The following is a 12,257-nucleotide window of genomic DNA, read 5'->3' on the forward strand; positions in this document are numbered from 1 at the left end:
TAGCTTTAATTACAGTTTGACCAGCTATACTGCTGCTTCCCAGGGAACTACAGATGTGCAGCACAGAAGCAACCACACTGCCTGGATGAAGTTTCTCTCTCCCCCTTCCCTAGCTGTTTTATTTTTTTGGAAGTGCTCTAAGTCAGATGTCTGATGGGTCTTTTCTCTGGTTGAGAGCCATACTGGATATAGCTTTACAGTCCAATTTGAAATCCACTGCCCCGGGAAGCTGCTAATCCAGAGCCCTGCAGCTGTATCATAACCTGAATTAACGTCTCTGCAACTGCTGAAGACGAAGAAATATTATTATTCATTTGATAGATGGTTGAAAGGAGTTTTCCAGGCAGGCAAATTCAAAGAACTGCATAGATGTTATTTCTTTTTTTATGTTTTATGTAAACATCACTGGGAAGAGTAGAGGAATAGGACAGAGACCAGTAGCTTCCCAGCTCAGACCATTCCCTCACAGGGGGGTATCTGGGATGGAGAGGGAAAATAAGTTAATTTATTTAATGTAAAGACAGCACTGAAGTGACTCTCACTGTAAGCATTGATCGGCTGTTCAGAGTTTACCACAGTTAAACAGTCATGGAGAATGGAGCAAGGACAGCACTGCTGAGATCTGTCTTCATGCTGCACAGGAAGGATATTTTGGGGGTTGTTTCTAAACAAGCTGCAACTGAGCCTGGGTGTTATTTAGTCTGGAATCCTGAAAAAATCCTTCAGTTGCTATGTGGGGGTGGGAAGGGAGTGCAATATTTCGAGCCAGGAGGGTGACAGCTGAGGCATCTCCCTCTGCTCCATGTCTGTGCCCTGGGAGGAGACTGGCACAGGCTGAGGGTACGAGACTCTCAGAGACACAGGCAATGTGCTCTTGGATTCATGAGACTGTTCCCAGCAGCTGGTACTGCAGGATCTCAAGAATCTCTACTGTCTCATCTGCCAAAGGACACCCAGTGCAGGACTCCTGAGGATCTCTTAACTCAGCACCACAATGGAAAACTAATTAAGGCAATACTCAAAATTGCAGAAGAGAAAAATATTGTCCACATTACTACTATTACAGTGGACTTGTTTTTTCCTTTGAAAAATCCTCAGATACTCCATGGGCATCAAGTCCATGATCTTTTCCCACTGTGAGTACAGTCTGAGCAACACAGTTTTGCACATGGGGCATTTTCCATGATTTAGGGACCTGAAGCCATCCTTGTCTCTTGGCATAGCCCAACAAAATCCACAGCTACCAGGGCTTCCTGACACTTGCTGCTCTAACAAGTGTGATATTCTGCCTGGGGGAGGGAGAAAACCCATCACACAATGAACATATTTGCCAAACACATCTTCCCCTGGGGTGGACATAAAAGTGTGGACCAGATAGACCCTGGTTCTGCTCCTAACAAAAAGCTGTTGCTCCCACATAAGTCTCTCTCCAAAGACAATGAGAAGGCATCATCTCCCCAGAAATGCCATGTCCTCAGGCCACACTGGGGCACTCCTTGGTTATCTGTTCCATAAGCATCAAGTTAAACGTATTGTCCATGTCTGCCTGTCTTCACAGCTCAGGGTGAAGTCACAGGGGAAACAAACAGTAGAAATGAGCGTTCCTGGGCTGTGGCAGGGCTGGCACAGTGGGAGCACTGCTGGAAAGGGGTGTTTCTGTGTGTCCAGCCCATGGGTGGACAGCCATGGGACCCAGCAGTGTGGCAGATCCAACTGCCCTACAGTGCTCTGCTCCCAGGATAACCCTCTCCAGTGGGAACCTGGCTGCTGGCTGAGCTCCTTCTAGAGCTGCAGCTCTGCTGAGCCAGCCAGCAGTTGGTGTCTGTAAATTCACATATGGCTTTGATGTGTTTTACTAACTACACATTAGCATCTTCTCTCTGTTTTCAGGGAAAAAAGGTAATTCCCACCAGCAGAAGCCAAATCTGCAGATCACAAACAGGCAGAACTAACAGATCCCAAAATGCTCTGCCCACTTCCACACATGCTGAAAGCATTAGTGCTCCTCTTTCTAACCAACACTCCTCAGCAGTGAGCTGAAACGTTTTCAGTCAGATTCTGGACTTCTGTTACATGCAGAAGTTATTTCTCACCTGCCACGTTTTGCCCCAATTTACCAGTTTTGACAGATCATTTTGGGAAAGGCCGCTCTGGGGCAGAGCAGCCAGGCTGTTAATCCGTACCCCCTATCCTCAGCCAAGGGGCTCGGGGTTATTCCAACTAAATCACCGTGCTGGTTTCTTTTTTTTTTTCCCCTTTTAGTCCCCAAACATTTGCAGGACAAAAAGGTGGGTTTGGATCCACCTCCTGCTTCCCTGACACTTCGTGCCACAGCTCTCTCAGACGCTCCTGCAAGCCTGGCTGCTTCAGCGTCTATAAAGAAAACTCGTGGTATTAAACAGCTGCACAAACACCTCTTGGGGATGTTTCAAAACCACTGTTATATGTAAAATCTCAGGCACAGAACGAGCTTCAGTTTTCACTGTGTCAAACCTCATTATATTCTGCTCTCGCAAATGGTGGAATAATTTACTTTGTCACAGTCTGATGAGACTCCGGTGCCAACATTTCCCCGACCCACATACTTCCGAGCCATTTTGAGGGAAGGATCTAAAGACCTATACTTTTAATTACTTTATAGCATGTGATTAAGATAACTTAGAATAAATTCAAGGGAAAATGAGGGCAGAAAAATTAACTCTTGAGAAAACCACGAGTTGCTAACATGAAGTGTACTCATTCCTTAAAATAAATAAAAAAAGCAAGATGTTGTGCCTCATCACCTGGAGTTGCCTTTCCAGTCTGAAAGCCAAGCTGTACCATTTAATTTTTTGCCTTCCTAGAAATTCACATTTGAGTTTGAACTCTGTGAACAAGTTTTAGCTACTGCTCCAAGCTCACAAACCAGATGTCTCTATCTTGCTCTCGGTAAAGTAACAGAGAAACGGCATTAACCATTTCTGTTTCATTTGCACTATTTATTCCTTTTTTAAAAATAAGAGTTTCAATGATCACTGTGTCAGCACTGAGGTTCCTGGACTCTGATGCTGTGGAAGGGAGCTACAGCCAGACATAATGGGCTGCAGAGACTTGAAGAATATATATTTTTGAGCCCAGAGGAGTTGTTATTGACAAAAAAAAAAATCTACAGGTGCTTCATGAATTCATTGACATGACAGATACTCTATCACTGGCAGAGTTCACACATGGTAAAATAATTGATTTATCTCAGGAAAAACGTGGTATTTTCTTTAGAAGCAAATGACAGAAGTTAATGATATGTCTGATGTTACAATGTTATTTTGATTTCTTTTTAATCAGTAAAGACACTTCCTCTGAATTAGTTTTATTTATAGCTGTTCAAACAAAACCAGACAGGAATACAAACCTTGGAGTTTCAGATCTTTGTAGAAATCTCTAATTCGCTGTGCTACTTTGAACTAGGTTAGTTCAACTTCAGAATTCTTCCTCATTTTCTAGCACCCATCATAAACCCTGAAATCACCAGGCTCCAAAGACAGGCAGAGCAAGCCTGAATGCAAGCCTGCATAGCACTGCTTGTGGGAGATGTAGCTGTGGTCAGTTTGACCACCAAAGCAAGCCAGAAAACCTTCAAACCATGACATTAATGCTGCCAACACAACATCTCAAACACAGATGTTTTCTAAAGACACTGCTGAACCCCAACGCGCTTTGTGTCGTTAATTCTCACTGGAGCACTCATTTCAAAGCAGCTGGTCATGGCTTGGGAAGGGTGATTTTCATTTTCCAACTATGCAGCTTGATGTGCCTATAACACCTTTACAGCAAAATCCCAAAAATATTGACCCAGTAGCCAAAAGTCCCAGTGATGAGACTGTTGTCTCTGAATGACAATTCCTGGCTTCCTGTGGCTGTTCCACGGCAGGAAAAAAAGTCACTGAGAGCCCAAAGCAGACACATTTCCACAGCCACAGCAAATACAAGAAACTTGAGCTTCTCCTTCACAGAGGTTTGGCTTTTCTAGCAATCAAAACACAGCACAGTAATGAGAAGTAGCTCTGTCCATGTCTCCAGATGTGGCTGCTCCCTATTGCCCTTCCCCAGCCAGCACACCTGATCCCTTCCACAGTGCCTGACCCCTGCCTCCTCCTTCCATTCTCCTGCAGGAAATGGGCCATCATCTTCCTGCCCATCACCTGCAATCCCAACAGCAGAGCTGGCCCCATTCTCCCCTACCCCTCACTGGGAAGCAAGTGATGCAGAACTACAACTACAAATTTTGGATAAGGGGAGAAAATAGAAATTAGCTATTGTCAGAGACACTCTTTCTCGCAGTATTTCAATACCCATGTTAACTTTCAGGTTTGTAAACTGTCTTTTCATTTGGAGGTGAATCAATTCCACCAACAGCACATCTAACATTTAATGAAAGTAGCACTTCCAGTTCCATCTTAAGCACTCTGTGTTGTCAGGCTTTAGCAGGACTCTGCCTTGTGCTTCTGATATTTAAAGTCCAGGTTTTAAAAAGAGATAAATATTCAGTGTAAGAGCCAGTTCTGCAAGTCTATCTCATTTTATCCCTTGCTTTAAAGAAAATCTGATTTATCTGGTCTATCTTTCTTTTCCCTGTACCATGCAGAAGTGCTCAAACACTTTGAATGTATAGAGATCTCCCAGAACAACAGTACCACATGAAACCAAGTGCTCACCATCTAAATTTTACTGACACTAATAATCCTGATTACAGCACACTAACCAACAACTTTACTTGGAGAGACAGCCTATAGGAGAAGGTAATGTGATGTAGCATAAAGGAATGAGGGGGTGTCCTCAATTGAAATTTGTAAGAAAAATCAGGGATTGTAAAGTTGGTAAAACAACAATTGATTTTAGCACTATGTACTGGTTGGCAGCAGGGTACATGTCATTGGCATGGAAGGACAGGAAATGATGCTGCAGGAGAGAAAGTATCCAAAGATACCACAAGGGAAGCTGGAGACAAGCTCACTACTCGATCTGAAAGATTTTAATCTCCAAAGAACAGTATTTCTCAGCAGACAGTAACTGCACTAAAAAAAAAAATAAATCTATACATATTAAGCCTGCCACACCTGTTTCCTTTTTATCCGTCAGGAAAAAAAATATCAAGTCAAAGGCTCTATCAAACTTGTCAAAACAACAGAATGTTCCTACGTGTCAGCCTCATCAATCACTGCTGCCACTGCAGGAAATGCAGGATTAGGTTCCACGTGGATAATAAACACTTTCTATATTTGACATTGATTTCTCACTTGTCACTTTTTTTATTAATACCTCAGCCCAAAAAGGAAGAAAGAGAGTAAAGAAAGGCTCTTTAGTGGATGAGACTCTTAGTGGATGTATTGTATTTGATATTGCTGATGAGCCATGTTGGCCCTATCCAATGAACAAGGTGAACTCTACTGGCCCAGGACAACTGGTCTTCAGTGCTGTAAGGCTTTTATAAGGCCATCTATCTTAATCTTGTTTTCAGAGTTAAGGAAGGAAATGAAAGATAATATTACAGGTGGGAAAAACATCTGGTTTCCCAACTAGTTCTATATTTGTCCAAAATTGAAAAGGCTGGCTGCATCTCACTGTGGTTTTGGAACCATAATACCTTCTATCAGTGACTGCTGTGAGTTAAGGAAATAGCTATAAGCTTAATTCCTATGGAGACAGCATTTGCAGAAACTATAGCTGTCCTGCTCTGCAGACACCTCAGTCTAATCTGGCCTCTGTAACCCAGAAATCTGAGATGAAATCACAGCTCCCAGGCCCACTGAGACATGGGGCTCCTCGTGGCATCCCTGTGCTGAGATACAGTGATAACCAACATCCAGTTTTGGCAGGATGCTTCACCTGGGGCAAGTAACTCATCCTTGACTGCTGGGTTTTTCTCATCTGTATGGGAAGGAAAATTATACCTGACAGTAAGAGGGTGAATGATTAGTTAATGTTTGTGAAGTGCTCAGAATTGTTATGACAGACCTTGCTCCTGCCAAAGGCAGGAAAATCAATTAATCCATCTCAGTGCCAATCCATCTCAGTTCCAATCAATCTAGTAATCAGCTGTCTGAATGCTATTTTCTATCAGTTATACATCCATTTTTTACCTTGTTTTAAAATAAGCGTAGTTTACTGGGGGGAGGGGGTGTTGTAAGGTCCACATAAGAGAGAAATTAAATTTCACACTAGATTTTCTTCTTCAAAAAGTGCTTCTTTATCTCTACTCTTTCTTCTAGCAACAAGCCAGGCACCAGAAAAATATACATTCAGGTTGATTTCTACACTCAGTACCTTGATATCCCTTGAATGAAAGAAACGGTTAAGTAATTAATAAGATGCAAAAATGTGGCTTTTTGGTGAAGTGAATGATTGGAAGTTGCTCTCAAACAACACGAAATTTTTTCTGCTATGATTTTGGGCAGCTGTTGTGCTGTGGCTGTGGGTTATTGGATTAACCATCATCTCATTGCTGTCTTCTGCCCCCTCACTCATTTGGTACACTCATCTTTTGTTTCTCACAACTACAGGACAGTGGTTTTCACAGGAATATGCTTTTGTTCTGTGTCTTGTCTCACATAAAGGGTCCTTAATTCAGGTTGCTACATGCTAAATATTAATGTTTAGCATTTTCATGTCTTCCATTATGGCCATTCTGTGTTGGCTTGTGCTGCTGTAAGGGAAAAATAATCAGCTGTGTGCCTCCAGGGTAATCCTGGTCTTAGCAGAAGGAAGAAACTGAATTTTAAATGTAACGCCTCATAAGCCAGGCAGTTTCTGCTGATTCAGGTGTGTGTGTGTGACAAGCAGCTGCCCTGGGGAATCCAACACTGCTCCCACAGCCACATGCTCACCAGACAGAGGGGAACCCCTTCTGCTCCTATCCCAGCTCAGAGGAGTCCAGGGAGAGCTGTGCCAGGGCAGGAGGATTTTACAGGGACATCTGAGAAGCAGATGGGCAGCTGAAGTGGAATTATTATCAAAGCTGGACTATTAAGTCTGCAGAGACCCCTCCTTAAAAAAAGCCCAACTCTGCAAACCCTTGGTCCCTAACTCACCATCTTGGGACCTATTTTCCCAGCAGACTTTTAGTAGGCTGTGACACACAGCAGTCAAAATAATCAGAAGAGTCTCAGCATAAAGTGGCAGCACATAAAGGTAATTCATCTGTGTTAATGGTGCCCCGGGAAACACAATACTCGTTTTTAAAGTGTGTAGCAGAAAGCTTCATTAAAAGTTTGTTTTGAAGTATTTTTTCTACTCTTTGTTCTCTCTCAGTTCCTTTAAAGTTGTTTGGTGGGGGTGGGTTTCCCTTGAAAACAAATCATACTTAAAGAGACTGCTGGCCTACATTCTCACAAGTGTGTAATTCTTAATTGTGAGACGTGTCGAATGAAATTCAGGAGTGAAGGGATCGTCACCAAGACAGGCTGCTGAAACACCTACCTCAAACTCCTAAGCCTCTCCTTTGAAACCATCAGAATAAACTCTTTGAAAGATTCAAGCAGGATGTCCAATGAATGAATTTTTCTTTGGAGACACAGAAGAGCAAGGCTTTTCACACCACAGAAAAACCACTGAAGTCCAATGCACAGTCCAAGCTGAGCCTAACACAGGCACATTAAAATTGGAATATGTGTGGCCTAAAAACATCTCCATATTCAGGGATGTTGCTGAGGTCTGTCAAAATAAGAGCAAAGAGTAAACACCAAAGGAGGAGATGCTCACACCTGCATATTCTAAGCTAAACACTGCTAGGGAACAAATAAAATAATACTGTATTGAGTATTAAGCTCTTGAAGTGAGGAGTCTGATTCTGCTTGAATTGGCTTCAGTGTCCAGGCACTGACCTTTGCACCCTCCCCAGCACAGACCATGGGGCTGCTGGTCACAGCCACATGGGAGTGGGACCAGGCCCATGGAAAGCTTACCCTACTCTGGGCAGGCATTTACTGGTGAAAAGGTAAGTGATCATCCCTTCCCAATTCAGGACGTGGAGTTGCTAAAGAGATGCTGTGAAATGGTGGAAGTTTTTCCAGATCACCCTTGGCCATCATGCCTGAAGTCACACAACTTTTGGGGAATAGTTCAAATGTGGGACATGCCTCAAGCTCATTGAAGGGTTTGGACAGGCCCGTGACCCTGCCAAACATGGGAGGACCTGGTGCCCAGCCCTCTTGTACAGTCCCTCAACTGTTTGGACACTCATTTCCTGTGGTTTTGGGGCAGAGCCAGCACGTTTTAAGCAAAGCTACATTTAGAATAAACCTCTGAGTTTATCAAAGTTCAAGCTGAATTTGAACCTTTTGAGTAAAAGATTCCATAAACCACAAGTTTACCAGGTAACAAATGTATGCAGCTGACATGAGAAAACGAGGAGATTCATCCAGTCCTGTACCAGAGAAGTGAACTGTAGACGATGAAGAGTTAGAATTCTTTATTCCATTTACTTATTCAGATAGTATTGTAAAAAAAGTCTCCTATCTCTTGCTGTAACACAAAACCAGATTCAGTTCATGTTTCAGGCGGCTGACCATTTCCTAAGATTATATGGTTTTATTCTGTGCAGCACCAGACACTCCATGAAGAGAATAAAGGCCATTAGTGAATTTCCAAGCTCATTTTAAGGGGCTTTTGGTTATCTTTCATTATATTGCTATTCACTGACTCTCTCGATGGTCTCTTGAATGAAACAACTAACACTGAACAAATGTTCTAGCAAGAAAGCAGTGTAAAAAGTTAACATTAAACACCAGTTGTCAACTTTTTTGATCTCTCAGAGGGTGAAAGAAGAGTTTCTGTTTGCATGATGATGCAAAATGAACCCTGGGCATCAGGAATATTTGCTAAGTCAATAACCAGCTACCACCAAAGTCAATAACCAGCTACCACCACAGCTGGGACAAGGAAGCAGCTGAGACTGATGAGCTGCTTTTGCTTGCTTTGAGGGATCTTCCATTTGGAGAAGGAGGAAGCCATAAAATAGAGGATGATTTAAAAAAAAAACATCTTGAGTGAGCAGCAGCCAGAGTTGAGTTGTGTTAAGAGCATGGACTTGGGCAGAGCTGAGCCAGGGCCTCTCAAAGAAGCTCTTGGAGAAGGGGTAGGAGGCAGACCGGCCCTTCAGAGAGTGCTCTGAGCTGAAGGCTGAATGAAGGTTCCTCAACCAGTGAGACCAGAAGCACAGACTAAACCATGCTGGTCACAGGGGGTCAGGTTCTGGCATTGGCAGTGCTCCAGGTGAGCATTTCAGTGACAAAAAGCAACCCCTACCACTAATCTTCTGACCGTGGTGAGCTGAGAATCTCAGCCTACAGTAAAACACTCCTGCCCCAGCCCCACTGCCCCTGTCTTGCTCTGGCAGCTCATGAAACATCCCATGGACATTTCATCCTGTGAAACCTCCTGGCTCACCTCTGCCACGTGGGAACTGCTCATTGCCAAGGCAGGGCTCTAAAGAGCTGACACTGTTCGTTTGGAGGGTGTTACCCAGCAGATAATGTTCCAGCCTAGGCAGGACCAATGCACACCAGGGCACACCTGACAATCATCCTTGCTGTCACCCAGTTGTACATCACCCTGAAAATTCAGGTCAAAAATGTCATTCTTGCTAGAGAGGGAACACAGCTCTGCCACAGGTGCACCAAGGAACATTGGGTTAGATTATCTGAGAGTGAGATTTGTCCAACCTGTCTTGCCATTACACCATATCAACATTGACACAATCCAACCAAAAGGAACTCACCTCTCATATTAATTTCTAAAAGACTTGGTAATATTTCTGCTGTTCTTCAGATGTACAGCATCTATAACTGAAATAATTTTTTCAGCATATGTAATAATAGTTTTAAACAGATTTCCCATGAGTTATACCAAAGCCTTGATAAAGAAAAGGCTTTTAAATACGTTGTTCTGGATCCATATTTACTATTCTTCCCCAAATCTATTTCATCCTTGTCAGTTTTTAGAATCCTCAGTAGACCACACCAAAAAAGTTAATGGGAAATAGTCAATCCTAACCATGAGCTCCTCCCTTCAGGATAGGACATGGCACAATAGATACTGATTTGTTGATGAATTCTGTTTCAAAACATCCATCCTGTGCTTAGACCCACAGTCAGTGGATAAGCAGGGTTTGTGTGAGCCACAGGTATGTTTTACAGCCTTTGCTCCCATTTCTGCCCCAGTAAAGACATATTCTATGTGTATAAAATGAAGAGTAAATCCTCCAATTTATGCCAGTCTGAACCAGACAAAAATATTGAACCCAAAGCTCCACTCAGATCTTTGTCCTGTTGCATTGCCTGTTCAGTCTGGCTAACACAGGAGATTCCACTCAAATAAACAACCAAATATTGATATTTATGCACATGGAACAAGGGGTGATGTAAACTTTTGAAGTTTGCTTGTGTGTGCTTCAAACCCAACAAACAGTGTTTTTACTTTGAACCTTCCATCTCAAAAACTAAGAAAAAGATGCCTTTCAAGTAAACAAATGCAATTCAAATCAAGGCAGAACATGCAGTGTGAAATCTGCTACCACATCACAAGGCAGCAAGTACAGCATTAGAGCTCAGCTGCACACCACTAACACCAAGATTTTGTAGTAAAAACATTGACAGACCTTTAATTATTATAGTACCTCCTGGCAGTGCTATAATTAGATTGAACATAACTATTAGTCATCTTAATTAGTACACACATTCCTTGTTTAGCACAATAAAAATTACAAAGCAAGGATGCCACTTAATTAGGTGACCTGGGAATTGATGCCTACCTATATTTCACTTTTATTTTAAGTGTCCTTACCAAGATTAAATCTAATATTTATAGCCAGGAATGGGTATTTATATGGTTCTCCACCTGTACGTAAAATCACCTGTTAAATTAATATATATTAAATACCTCAAGGACATTTCTGAAGTTATGCTAGCAGTTCATTTTGGAATTGTATTCTAAGGAAAGAAATACATCACAATTTTAGAAACTCAAGGTTAATTGCATATTCTAATAAGTGTCTTACATACCATAAATTTAAAAGAAAAGAAAGTGCATTCAGTTAAATCCCCATCATCCTTCCAGCTCTCCTGATGAGGCCTCATTGTTCCCTAGTGAAGCGCTTGGACCTCCTTAAAACTTCTGACACAGAGACCATCTGATGGCTGCACTCCTGCAGGGAGCGAGGGTGGACACATTGGATCTGAAACCCCACTGAGCTCCCTCACCCCAGCAGCACAATATGTACAATATATACCCACATTCAATAAGACAAACATAAACAACTATCTTACACGGGCTTGAAAACATCCAGCTCTGAACCTGCAGCTCAGGACCTGTCTGTGGATCCAATACCCCTATTAAAACAAATGCCTACATGCTCAGGACTGGAGTTGTATTTTCTGCTCTTTTGTGGCTTGGAATTCACCTGCACTTTCCTCTTTTTGGCTCCTTGCCTTGTCCATAACTGTTGCAGGAGATTCCCTCAGGAAACTGGAAAAACTGCTCAGTGGTACTTTACTATTTACTCGAGCAAAGACACTCACCAGTGTATGGCAGGAAGTAAGAGCTCTTTAAAAACCTTTGATTGGCCAAGGTAGCTTTAGTTTTGAAGGTCTAACAGATCTTATAAAAATGCTGGTAACTCAACAGGAAAATACAATGGAACTCACCGCTTCCAACATCAGTTTTTGAAGAATTAACGCCACCATGAATAGCACCAACTCCTCAAACACAATTTCTAGCTGCAATTTCTGCAGATTTTTTTTTTTTTTTAAAGTAGAACTAAGTAGCCACACACTACTTTAGAGACGTGCTTCTAATTGTGAATCTCATCCATCACACATTTTAAACCAGTGGGAATCTGGTATAAGTAATCCCTGGTACTAGGAAATTCTCCTGCACTTCACAAGCCCCCTAATTCCTGCAGTGCTGACAAGCCAGGGAGAGCACATTGAGGGCATTTGGTGAGCTGTGTGGGGACTTGGGTTTAATTTGGAGTCTCTGACTTCACCTCAGAAAGTGGCAGAGCAAGGTGGTCTGTGCACTTTCCCGTTTCACAGGTCAACCGAGGAGTTATTTATCTGAGGCTTATTGAGGCTTGTGGTCTAAAATGAGACCAGCTGCTTGTTTTGCAGCATCAGACAATGATGCTACAGAATTGCTGATTATTTTTAACAATTTTAATTGCACTAGATTCATACACAAGTTTCTTGAAAATAAGCCGTGCCCATTTTGCCATACACAGATACACC

The sequence above is a fragment of the Pipra filicauda genome, unplaced genomic scaffold (genome assembly GCF_003945595.2).
Source record: "Pipra filicauda isolate LSUMZ 115617 unplaced genomic scaffold, ASM394559v2 scaffold103_size3290846_pilon, whole genome shotgun sequence".
Lineage (NCBI taxonomy): Eukaryota > Metazoa > Chordata > Aves > Passeriformes > Pipridae > Pipra > Pipra filicauda.